Genomic DNA, 13,483 nt, shown 5'->3' with positions numbered 1-13,483 from the left:
TTAACTAAGCTCTATGCCAATTACTAGCCAGCTGTTGAACATTCAAAGGTAGAAAGAGATTATCTTTGCCTTCAAGAATAGCCCAGTACAAAGAGAAAGACCCACTCATAAAGACATACATAACAGGATAATGTCTTCTACCACTTTCCTTGCCCTGCAGAAGAGATCAGTCTAGCTCTAGCTAATGCCTACTTGGAGAAAAGCAGGGGCTTCCTCTTTTTTGTTGTCACCACCTTGAATCCTGGGCAGGGTCGTGGGGAATACACAAAACTAGCTCTAGAGCAGCATATTGAATGCTGCACAAAGATGACTATCACTTGTGGTCAATGAGAAGGGCACATTGGATTCAAGGCACTTCACCAGGGTCAGGGACAGAGTGTGCCTTCCCGGCAGAGATCTGTAGTTCCTTCATCTCCTGCTCTCTATTTCTGTGGTGCCTTCTCCCACTCCTCTCTGCCTGCCCCTGGGGATATATAATTAAAACTCTGAACTAGATTAGTCTCTGAAGGCAGCAAAACTCACTCAACAAGTATGCATTCAAATCTTTCTGATTTATACTAAGACCAGAGGATATTCCAATATTTTTAGTCTTTGTTCTGGGTGACTCACTGTCTGGCTGTCTAGACCTAGGATAGGGAAAAGGGAGGGTTGCAGAGATCAGGAGGATGTCCTCAGGATACAAGTAAAGAAATACAATTACCTCAAGGATAGATAAATAATCTATTAATATGTTAAATATATTAATGTATTTAAACATAACCCCTCCGCTTTTTTATGTAAACTGCTAAGTAACACTGCATTAAATGAGAGAGATGGAGAACCTAGGGTTGGGGAGTTCCCATCCAGTCTGCCAGGAGACAGAGCCTTGATCCTGCCAAAGGTTCTAATTCAATTTCTTTCCATACTTTTACTTCTCTGTTTCATGCAAGCCAGCACTTTTTCCTCATCTATTCTTTTCTTAATCCCTACAACCTGGCTTTAATTTTCACTGCAGTACTGAAACTAGGCTCTTAAAGTTTACCAAATGCTTTCTATCTGGCAAATCCAGGGGAAATTTCTCAGTCTTCACTTTCCTTTGTGTCTCTGAAGCCATGGTCCCTGTGCCAGCCACATGGTTTCTAGTACCACATTCAACATTTGCTTGTCCCCTAACCAAGAAGATTTTAAACAGCAAACCTGGGATGGCTTGATTGTGAAAACAATAGGTACTTAGAAGGATTTTTTTAAGTGTTTTTCCAAACCTAACTCTCTTCCCCTGGCTTATGACATTCTATCCAAGTGGGGGCAGAGAGGTGGAGAAGTTGTGTCTCTTGCCTGTTGATAATCACTGGTCTATGGAAACAAAATCCTAGAGCCCAGAGACCTCTATTCTAATCCCAGCTTTACAATCTGCCTTTCCGTGCAACCTTTGCAAATCACTAGGCAGCTTCATTTCCGTGGCAAAAAAAAAAAAAAAAAAAAAAAGAACTGATAGATCACAAAGTTGATGCTCCAATGCACTGCACTGATCTGGGTTCAGAGGAGACTACTGTACATAGCCATTTCCAGGACAAGGCCACACCTGCCAAGAATGAATCAATATACCTGAGGGCCTTAGGAGCTGCTGCAACTTTTCTTTCAGTGCAACTCCTGCATCCAGGGCAAAGGCTGAGAAACAGAATAAAAGGGAAAAGCCAGCAGTGAAAACGTAGCCTCTGTGGGGCAAGAAACTCTACTTAGACTGCAGTCCATTATTCCACCTACTGTTTCCCATTGGCACACCCCCTGTGTGCCAATTTCCTTTGAAACTGTCTAGGCTTCACAAACCTCTCCTTACAGTTTGGAGGCATCAGCTTTCAATCCTCTGTTAAGCTTGTTTCCCCCATTGCAGAAAAAACAACATGTGCAAATGTTTCCCAGCACTTTTCTCCTTAACTAAACAGACCCCTTTCTCTTGTTCTCATGAGGAATAAAAGAAACTCACTTTTAGTTGAACAAAGCTAGCTCACTTTAAGCTTTTATTAAGATCCATTTTCACTAGTTAATACATCCATGTGCAATGAAATAACTTTGCAAAATCTAAACAATTTATATATTTTTATTGACCAACAATAATGAATGATCTCTTTTCCTCTTTTGCCTTCCATTGCATTTAAATTGTTTTTTGTTTGTTTGTTTGTTTGTTTTTTTACTACAATCTTCTTTCGTTTTGCCTCTTGAGCACTAATGGCGAATATTTCACCAGGCTTACTCAGCGCTCACAGCTTTACTCTTTGTACTCATCACCCGAGACCCCTCATGTTCAGGACAAGCATTATGACCTCCACAATGATGGCATCTCTATTACTTATTCCCTAGTGGTGCTTTAGTCTTGTAGGGACATTCAAAATTACCCTGGTTTCATCTGAGTCTCAGTATACATTCCATTCAATTCTATAGGAGGAGAACGAAAAATGAAATGAATATCTATGGATGATCTATCTTGTACCAGAGTCTGTGCTGATATTTTATACATCATTGTCCTTATTTTTCAAGTTACAGAATTGAAGCATAAAACACTGACATCACTGAAGGTCACCCAGCTAATAACAAACAAACAACTGATATGGCCAAGTTCCCTATTGAGAGCTGTCTGACCCCCATGCCCATGAGTTTTTTCACCATGCTACTTTCCTTGAAAGTACAGCATACAATCACTCCTTCATTTCACTCAAGAAAGGAGTTCAACTTCTTTGCATTAAATTTGGAGTTTGTATTGTTTTGGAATATTAAGATGATTTTTTAAAGCCTGCTAATTCTGGGCATGGTGGCGCGTGCCTGTAATCCCAGCTACTCAGGAGGCTGAGGCAGGAGAATTGCCTGAACCCAGGAGGCGGAGGTTGCGGTGAGCCGAGTTCGCGCCATTGCACTCCAGCCTGGGTAACAAGAGTGAAGCTCCGTCTCAAAAAAAAAAAAAAAAAAACCTGCTAATTGATGTCCAGGACTAATTTGCTGAATTCACCGACTACATTTTGGGAGCTTACCTAGAAATGGTAGTTGTTACATGTTCTAGCTAGCAAAAGCAATCAAGACACACTTCCGGTCATCAAAAAGATTGTCATCTTTTTTTCCCTAATTCCAATCTCTATACCACATGGTCTGCACCACACACTAATCTTCTTAAAATTCCAATTGCACACTGAAAAAGCTTTTCTTAAGCACCTACTCTATGCCACAATGTGCACCTTCTACTTGAGTTACCAAAAAGATTAAGGCACCTCTAACCTCAAGGAACTGACATTCGGGTCATTTCCTCATACAGAACCATCAGTGGCTTCCTGTCAACCCCTTTGAACCCAAACTTCTCTGCAAAGCACTTATTCCAGTGTTTAGTCATCCTTCTCCACTCTAAACTCAGTGACTATCATACTGTTTTGTTGTTATAATTGTCTCTTATATGTTAATTTTATCTCCCCAGTGACACTATAATCTACTTAAAAGCAGGGCTCACTGCTTACAATCATTCTTTTTGGTCATACACAAGACAAGGGATTACTTCTTTGGCTTTGAATCACAAAGAATTCTTTCATCTTGTGATGATTTAAAGAACTTTAAAAGACTTGTTGATTGCTATTTAAGGATTAAACCCAAAACTCGAGAATTTTCCTCCTGATTAAAAAATCCACTTAGTTCTTTAATGCAAAATAATCACTGAGATTTTTGATAAAAAAATTGATTTTAAAAGATGCTTGAATGGGAAGAAGAGAGAAAGCATTGTTGGTCATATGACAGCTAAGGTTTCACCTGGGTTCTTTTTAATTATCAATTATCATTTTGGTTTTTCTTTCACCAAATTGCATCTGTAATTTCGCCAATCAGGCCAAAACTATATTCTCATCATTATGCTATTTCAGAGAAATGTCAGGCCAAATCCTTGTGCAATTTTCTTATAATAACTATACTCTCGTAGTCGTATTATTTAGCTTTTGAATATGAGAAAAAGGAACTATATCACTTTAGGCAAAGCTGTAGGGTAAGGGAGCTTGCTTTCTGCCCCCCCCCACCCCACATTTTGCTATCTGTTCCCCCATGGCCTGCCATTGGACAGAGTCAGCTGAGGGGACCCAGGGAACTGGACCTTCATCTGCCCACTGGGGCAGGCTGGATGTTCCTGATAAGCTTCAGTGGCTAAGAAATTTGATTTGTCCTGAAGAATACAGCATCTTATGGGGAGTACAATGGGTTGGCACTGGCAGGGGGAAATAGTATCTACTTCCTAACACATGGCCGTGGATGCACTGTGGTAATGACGAATCTACCAGCAGGTGGAAACAGAATTTCAGAGAGGCAGCCAGCACTGGAAAAGTTGGCCAGTAGGTGGATGAGACCTAATCCTTGGCCTCTCTTTAGAGACTTGGAAATGTAAGACATGTCTTCAAGCCAGTGGACAAGAAAACCAGTGAATCACCAACTCAGCCATACAGATCCAGAGAAACAGATTAAAGCTTCAATTAAACAAAACAGGGTCTGCAATCAGAGTAACTTGGGGCTCCAGTAATTCCTAAAGAATGAAGCAAGCTCATCTTATGAGTAAGACAAAGAGGTCTTCAATGCTCCAGAAATTCAGGCAGAGTTAGATTTCAGCTTGACTATTGTACTGGTAAACCACAATGCAATAATAATGAGGACACTTAAGTTAATGCAAGACACTACCCTTATAAGTATTTTTTGTTTTCAGTGAGACAAGACCTTGCTCTGTCACCCAAGCTGAAGTGTAGTGGCCCAATCACATCTCACTGCAGCCTCCATCTCCTGGTCTCAAGCCATCCTCCCATCTCAGCCTCCCAAGTAGCTGTAACTATAGGTGTACACCACCATGCTGGCTTATTTTTAAGTTTTTGTTTGTTTGTTTGTTGTTTTTTTGTTTGGTTTGGTTTGGTTTGGATTTTTTTGGTTTTTTAGAGAAACAAGTTTTCACTATGTTGCCCAGGCTGGTCAGCATAAACTCCTGGTCTCAAGAGATCCTCCCACCTCAGTCTCCTGAGTGGCTGGGATTACAACCATGTACCACCACACCCAGCCTATAAGCATGTTCTAACTGGAGCCTTCCAAAGTGTCCAACAATGATGCCTAAAGTCAAGTGCCAAGGTGGGAGGCAGTTTTTGAGGCCCTCAGTTCACATCTTCTGCTTTTGCCTACTCAGAAGACAAAACTAGCACAGACACTTACCTGTTCCAACATAATGCCCATTTGGTTGATTTTCTTTGCGCTGAAGATGCAGCCAGAATAGAATAGCACAGGGGTCAGCAAACTATAGCCCATAAGGCACATCTGGCCCACCACTTGTGTTTTTGGTTTTTTTAAATAAAGCTTTATTGGAACAGAGCCCCACAATTTACTTACATATTATCTAGAACTGCTTTCACACTACAGTAGGAGAGCTGAATAGTTGTGACAAAGACTGCATGGCCTGCAAACCCTGAAGTATTTACTATCTGGTCTTTTATGGAAAAAGTTTACCTACTCCTAAGGTAGTGGATAGTGAAGTCAGACTATCCACTATCCTAAGAGTTCTGTTCCTATCTTTACAGAGCAGGTAAGTTTAGGCAAATCACTTTAACTGTTTATGCCTCAAATTTCTCATCCTTTAAACTGTGATAATAATATGATTTCCTTCATAGAGTAATCAACCCTCCATACCCATAGGTTGTACATCTGTAGATTCAACCAATCATGGATTGAAAATATTTGGGGGGGGAAATTGTGTCTGTGATTAACAGGTACTGATTTCTTTTTCTTTTCATTATTCCATAAATAATACACTATAGAAAGTATTTACATGTCATTTATCTTATATCTGGAATATAAACAATCTAGAGATGAGTTTAGGTATACAGGAGAGTGTGCATAGATTATGTGTAAATACTATGCCATTTTACATCAGGGACTTGAGCATCCACTGATTTTGGTATTTGTGGGGGCCCAGGAACCAATCTCCTACAGATACTGAGAGAAGATGCATTATAAAAACTTAATGCAATCATACATGGAATGTGCCTAGCACAGTGTCTGACATGTAGTAAGTATCATATAATAATTAACAATTATTGCAATTCATCAGGTAATGGTACTTTCGAATTGCATTCAAGTAGAATTTGTTTCTAATATAGAGCTAAAAAGTATACATGCACTCTTGATAAAGGTACCAATCTGGATAAGCCACTTGGTTTTAATATTGTCAACATAAAAATTTTTAAGAAGATCACTTATCATTCTTTGTTGCTGGGAATCTCCACAGTATCTTGTAAATTGCTTTAAACAGGTACTTAAAGTTTTCTGTTGGACTCTGTCAAATGCAGATAAGGGTCATGAAGGAAAAATTTACATTTCACCAGTATTAAAAATTTATTAAGACTCATGAAAATGTACTTTACTGTGCTTTATTTTTTGATGTTTTATATTACAATCCCTGGGACATACTTTGAAAAAATTGTTTCACTGTTGCAGCTTAAACCTTAAAACATCTCAGATTCTCTCTTCAACTCAGAATGCCGTTCATTAAATTCCTTCTTCTAAGGAACCATAAATGCAGTAATCTAGACCCTGATAAAGGCTTTAAACTTGTCCCATAGGATACTTGGGGTGGAGAAAGATGGAACATTAGTGTCAAAGAAGCATATTATTTGATTCTCAATATAATTAATAAACTCTTCCTCTCCCCCACAGGAATCTGCTAAATCTCCCATTCTTATTTGCACTGAAGCAAAAGATTTAGTTACCTACCTAACAGAAAAGGGGGGAAAGATCTGAAAATGGCTTTAAGTATTTAGTAGTTTAAACCCTGCATAAATTGGAGATTTGAATAAAAAATCAGCCCTGGTATTTTTCTATGAAAATGGTGAACAGAAGGAATATATGTGCTCAGAGGAATAGAGTTTTATGCCAAACATCAATCAACACGGCTTTAGAAGACTATTTATAATACTGTGGGGGATCTGGGCAGTTGCACTTCACACTGTGAGGACCAATCCATGACATTAGATAGTGAACAATTGAAGTCTTTACAAATAATTAAAACTCTGTTTGAAATGGAGATGTTTTCCACAGCTTTCCTGTGTATGCATGATGTCATCGATATTCAAGAGTGTAAATATTGACTAGTTATTGCTGGTAGCCAGAAGGAGCAAAATCCCCTTTGAAATAATAATGTGGAGTGTGTGTATATAACATATACATATGTATGCACACACATATGCATAGAGATGTTAAATATATAGTCATATAGGGAGAGAGAAAATATAGATTTCACTTTATATGACAGTTGAATAGCTATACTTTAAACAACCTATGTTCACTGCCAGTACAGTTCTAGTGTGACTATGTATGTATGTATGTGTGTGTGTGTGTGCGTGTATGGGTATGATATGCAAAGAAAACGCAAAAATATTTGTGAAATTTTTTATCTGTGTTTTGGGGTTTTTTCTTAACATGATAATGAGTGATATTATAGAGTACACCTTTGTCTTTTAAAAAAAAAAAAACTTCATTGTTTAGGCTACGATCTAGAAATATAAGATTTTAGAGCTCGCAAGGATAGAATTAATAATCTTATCTCATTTTCATAATATTTTAAGCTCACCTTAAATCCTTTTGGAGTGGAAGCAGAGTACCACTAATACATAAATTAAAATCCTGAAAATGGCTCCTTCATCTGACAATTTTTCATTTAAGAGACATGGGACTTAGAAAATGTTTGAGATTTTAAAAAATCCCTCCAGATTATTATTTCAATTGACTCATTTAGCTAAGAACTATTAAAGATATCAGCACACTTTGAGAGTGTGAAGATACAGAGGAAACAAAAGCCATTTCCTTTCTCTAAGGAGCTTCCAATTCCGAGCCAGAGGTAACATACGTGCGTGCGTGGGTTTTATCTACTAGAGACTGAGGTTCTCTACAAGAAGTCATTAGGTGATGCAAATAATAAGCGCAAAAAGAGATAGAAAATGAAGCAATCTGTACAGGTGAGAGCTGACAGAAAGAGGTAAGCCTCACCTGTGACAAAATGAATTATAGGTACTGGATCACAGGAGGAGGGGAGAGGACAGCAGTGCAGATCAGAGAACGTCATTAACAAAGAGGTGGCGGTGGGGGGGCATGAGTGCAGTATGTTGGGAGAAATAAAAATCAAAGAGTAGAATGAATTTGAGACTATGAACTAGATTAATTAAGATTTATGGTCTTGGCCAAGTGTGATGGCTCATGCCTGTAATCCCAGCACTCTGGGAGGCCAAGGTAGGCAAGTCACTTGAGTCCATGAGTTCAAGACCTGTCTGTACAACATGACAAAACCTTGTCTCTAAAAAAAAAAAAAAAATTCTAACCATTAGCTGGCTGTGGTGATGCACTCCTGTAAGTCCCAGCTACTCAGGAGGCTGAGGTGGGAGGATCTCCTGATCCTGGGAGGCAGCAGAGGTTGCAGTGAGCCGTGAGGGCACCACTCCACTCCAGCCTGGGCAACATAGCGAGACCCTGTCTCAAAAGAAAAATTAAAAATTAAGAAAAAGAGACTTATGGTCTTATGAGTGGGGTTTCAGTTCCATTTTTTGGCTTTACAAGATTCCCACTCAATCAAAATTACACATACAAAATGGAGTGAAGAAAAGCTTTGTATTTACTTACAAGGTGATAGAAACATGATAATATTGACCCATTCATTTTAACTACGTTAGTAAACACTAAAGTTTGTTCCCTAAGTGATTTTCCCACCTGTAGGTAGGAAATGAATTTCACACATCTTTTAGACTCTCCACCATATGGACCAAGAGCAAGACTGACTACACGTCGATAGATTGTTGCAGTCCATTTTATTGGGTATATTGAATAGATAAAGTGAAATTTCCACCATAGTCTTCTCAGATGAGTTCACAGACGTCCCTGACCCCCAGGTAAAAGAGGCCATTATGAATATAGCTTATTATTAGGATAGGAGATACCATCTGGAATTAAAGGCACCACTGGTCAAATTGGCTGGTTTCTGTGATAACTTTGTGCTGTCAATACATACAAAGAGAAGTGTGTGAAAATGATTCCGTCAAAGAATAACTAGACTAACAAAGAACAGTTCTGGACAAAAAGTAATCCCGTTTGATTCCAAGAGTAATCCCATCCTCGGGGCAGCTTGGCAAATCCCCCACTTGAAATTTTGTTTTGGAAACAAGTTCTCTGACAAGGCAAGAATTCCTCCTAAAGTGACATGTAGAATTCAGGCCCTAAGCCTGGAGGTTCTTGCTCTGAGGCCCATCAGCATGGAAACAGGCATTTTTTTAAAGGAAAGAATCCAGATATTTTGTTTTTCCTGGTGCCTGTGTAGACGTGTTTCATTGCAGTTCCTTTCAGTCAGCCTGAATGCGGGAAAGCACCAGGGGGAGCTCACACATCTTCCTTCTTTTTCTCCCCCTCTTAGAGAAGGTTGGCTCTTGTATCCTAGCAAAGGGTGGGTCAAAAACAAGAACATGCATGAAATGATTCACAAAGGTAAACAAAGGCAATTTGTTCTGTAAAAATACTCTAGATTCTTTCTGAAGACTTGGTACTACACTGCTCATACTGGACACACCTACAGTCAGCATTCAGCCAACTCAGCGGGCTTTAAGATGGAGCCTCTTAAACCTCCTGCATCAAAAAGACATAAGGGAATGTCCCTGAGAAGTGCCTGTGTCTCCTTTTAAGAGACACAGAGAGAAATTGATTCTGCCTCCTTGCAATTCGAACCGGCATTTTCCAGAACACTCCAATTTGAATCACAGTGGAGGGTCACGGGAGGGATTTGGCACAGGGGAGGATTGGGTCTTTGGTTTTCCACACTGATCAATGAGATTGATTTTTCTGTTTTGCTTTTGTTTTTTGGGTTTTGTTTTGTTTTGTTAGAAGATAATTAGTTCCTTTTTCTGCCTCTCTCCAGGATTACAAACATGAAGGCAAAGAAGAGAAACTCAAAATTTATCATTAACCTTGGCTTGTCAATATTAGTGGAGAGAATCAATGGTGCAAGGAATCCTAAAGGACTAGAACATCCGCATATTCATTTGACTTCCTGATTATGTGTTACTGACACTAACATTTCAGAGTGTGGAAGACCCTGCCCCACCTGGGGAGAAGGGGAGACAAAGACTCCCTGCTGCGGGTACTTGATTCACACGTAATGCCCTCCATTCACTGCTTTCAAGAAATTACCTATTTCTAATCATAAATTTCAGTCTACTGATCACAAAATCAGAGATCCTAGCCATGAAAGAGACTTCGTGAGACCATGTGACCAACTTTCTGACGCAGGTGAGATAGTATTGTTCTGCATTTTATTTTATAGAAGACATTGAGATTCAGAAAGGAAAGTAAAGAGTCTGGGTCTCAGCTGAATGATTTTTCTCCGTAGATTAAAAATCCATTCAGTATCCAGTTCCTAGTCCCAACCTACCCCTCCTAATAAGGCTGTGAATAGCCTTTTTTATATCCCAAGTCTAAACTTTGAACCACTGGCAACCCTTAGAAGGAAAGGGATGAATTAGAAGGGATTGCAGAATAATTAGAAATTGAGGTAGTTGAACACCTGGGGGAACAGTGGGTTTGATTCAAAACTCTCATCAAATGTGGGTTTCTCCTGGGTGGGAGGCCGCTGAGCCGCAGGGAAGCTGCGGGGCCAGCCGAGGAGCCGGCGGCTTCTTGGATCCCCAGTGTCGCGCGACAGCACGACCCGAGACAAGGCACCTGGCGGTGATGCCAGGCGGAGGCCCCTCGTGGCGAGGCAGGCGGCGACTGCGCGGGGTGGTCGGATCCGGGCGGGGCTGCAGGTTCCGGATTCCCGCGGCCGCGAGGCGGGGCTGGAGGGCGCTGCGGGCGGCGCGGAGGCTGCGGGGAGCGCGGGGAGCGCGCAGAGCCGGACTCGCAGGAAGATCGCGTAGCGCTGGAGCCGGGACAGGGACCCGCGCCCGGAAAGGGCGCACGGGGAGGCGCACGGTGGGCCCAGGGGCTGCAGTCCGGGCCGCCGTGCGGGGACAGGCTGACTCCCCGCCGCCGCCAAGCCAAGTCCGCACGGGGTGCGGGCGGAGATGTCGCACGGGAGGCTCCTGCAACCAGGTGCAAATCCAAGCCACCTCGCCTGCGTGAATGGGGAACGGCGCAGGGCGCGGCTGGGGTTGACCGTGACAAAAGCCCAGTGCATGGTTCAAACTTTTTCTCCCCCCGCAGGATTAGAACATCCGATATTAAAATGACTCACACGTCAGTGCAGCAGAATTTCCCTGCGACTTCGGTGGCAGGAGAGCGGCACCTCTCAGGGACAGCTGTGAGCATCCCTCGGGCCCCACCGACCGCGCCACTTGACCTGCGGGAAACGAAATCTGAGCTCCGGAATTCGAACGGCCCCACGCACGTTCATTCCCGGAAAAATCTCCTAGGAGGGTCGTGATTTTTCCACTCAGAGATCATTTAGGGAGATGTCCTGGATGGGACAGGTAGACAAATGGCGGCCCGAGGAAAATGCGGGAAACTACACTGTAGACGCTTAAGCATCAACTGGGCTCCCGGGCAGGGTGCGGAGGACAAGACCCCCTAGAAACATCACATCCCCCGGGCTCCTGGCATTTTCTAAATCTGTGAATGTGCCAGCGAAGAGTGTGGGGAAATTTTCTGAACATAGAATTTATATTCCTGAAACGTTAAGTCGTGAAGTGGCTACTTCAGCTCTCCCCAGCTTTAGAATTTTAACTGACTAATGTTTTGGTTTTAATCACCAGGAGTAATTCTTGATAATCAAATCAGCAAAAACGTTTCCATTACCTATTATTGGTTGAGAAAGATTCCGTTCCCCCAGCTCATGGTATCGGTTCTCGGATCCAAGATATTAAGTATTGGCCAGGATTCACAAGGGGCTAATAGGGTCCCCCTAGACACCTTGGCTTATCCAGACCAGAAACACCAAAAGCTGCTACAGAGGAATAATGGAGAACGGGAAAAGTTGGTTAGGAAAAGCCTTCTTTTTTTCCGTACTTGCAAGCTACCCTTTTGACATTCTTTCTTTGACACTAAATGGAAATTACTGAATTGGTAACTTCTGGGTTTTTTTGTCACACTGGGTTCCCCCCCCCCCCCCCGGGTGTAAGGTTTTTTTTTGTTTTTGGGTTTTGGTTTTGGGGGGATAGGGAGGGGAAGGGGAAAGTGGATAGGGAGATGGAAGAGTGATCTCTTACTGCTTTTATCCAAATCCTGTTAGGTCTTGTTCTTCACTGTAACTTGGAATGGAGAAGTTGCGTAAGTACGTGATTGACAAACAAGGTCTCTTAGAAGAGAGTTAAGTAATAGGAAACATAATGTGTCCTGGAGAAAAAGAAAACCCTTAGTATGACACACTGGGCTTTAAATAGAGGACACATGAATATGGAAAGGAGAGGCACACGTGAAATAAGGTGCACCTTGCTGAGCCCTCCCGCCCCCATGTATCAAGAAGTTTACTCACGTTATCTCATCTAATTCTACCCACAACCCAAGAAGAATGGTGACGTTTTTAATTCGGGTTTTTGCAGATGAGAAATTTGTATCTCAGAGGCCCATAGTAAATTACCTGAGGGCATATAGCTAGTTAGGACAGAATTAGAATTGATTAAGGAGTCAAGAATTCCTTGAGAATTCGTGTTTTAAACTCTCGATTTGTTACTGAGGGAAGCTGAGAAATTAATTACCTTCTGGGGGGATCTTTAGATTAGTGGGGAAATAATGTTAAGCCCACAGAAAGACAAGCCCATGAATTTTCTTGTTATCAATGATGTGGTTTGGAGAAAGGTGTGACAATTTGAGAAAACTGAAAAGTGTTGAAATTCTTTTAATAAGGTTCTATGTAAACTGATAGAGCTACTAGAGATAATTAGGCAAATGTCCATTTTCTTCTGGAAGCTTCTATTATTTGAGGAGAAAACTGAAAAACTTTAGACTTTCAAATTAAGAACAATTTGAATTTTAGTTGGAAAGTAGACAAACTATCTGCATAATTCAGTTTAAAAGGCATGGAAAGGCTGTTGCAAAGTTTTGATCCCACTCAGGGAGAGCAAACACTGCTTTCAAATCAGACAGACCTGGCTATGAATTTGAGTGGTGACTGTGCCTAGCTGTGTGACCAACCGCAACTTTCTTAACCTCTCTGGGCTTCGGAGTCCTCATGAAGACATGAGGAGACAAGCCCTTGCAAGATTCTTGTGATGTTAAAAGAGTATGGGTGAAAGTCCTTATCTGAATGCCTGATGTGTAGTAGACATTCAGCAGAGTTAGTAGCGTTTCCTTTGATTAAAGCACTTGAGAGCAGGAAAGGGAGCGCACCTAAAGCCACCTCTACAACAGTTTTGCCTGAGGCTGACTCTGGGGGAAAGAGTTGGATTCTCACTAGTATGTGAATCTGCAGTGACTTCCTTGAAAGGACAGACAGTTATAAAAGCAAGCAATGAAGTCTGGGAAGGTGGAGGAGAATGGTTATGGA

General features: G+C 41.5%; 1 long non-coding RNA gene across 1 annotated transcript; it reads right to left on the bottom strand.

Annotated features, from left to right (window-relative positions):
• Positions 1 to 8,482: 8,482 nt before the first annotated feature.
• Positions 8,483 to 11,329, bottom strand: LOC116561703. The gene is made up of 2 exons (XR_004273562.1): positions 11,237 to 11,329; positions 8,483 to 9,444 (listed from the first exon to the last, which is right to left on the bottom strand). It is a non-coding gene; the product is annotated as an uncharacterized LOC116561703 (long non-coding RNA).
• Between the last annotated feature and the right edge of the window lie 2,154 nt (positions 11,330 to 13,483).

Source organism: Sapajus apella, unplaced genomic scaffold (assembly GCF_009761245.1).
Source record: "Sapajus apella isolate SASKATOON/1434 unplaced genomic scaffold, GSC_monkey_1.0 scaffold30, whole genome shotgun sequence".
Lineage (NCBI taxonomy): Eukaryota > Metazoa > Chordata > Mammalia > Primates > Cebidae > Sapajus > Sapajus apella.
This window is presented reverse-complemented; position numbering and strand designations above follow the sequence as displayed.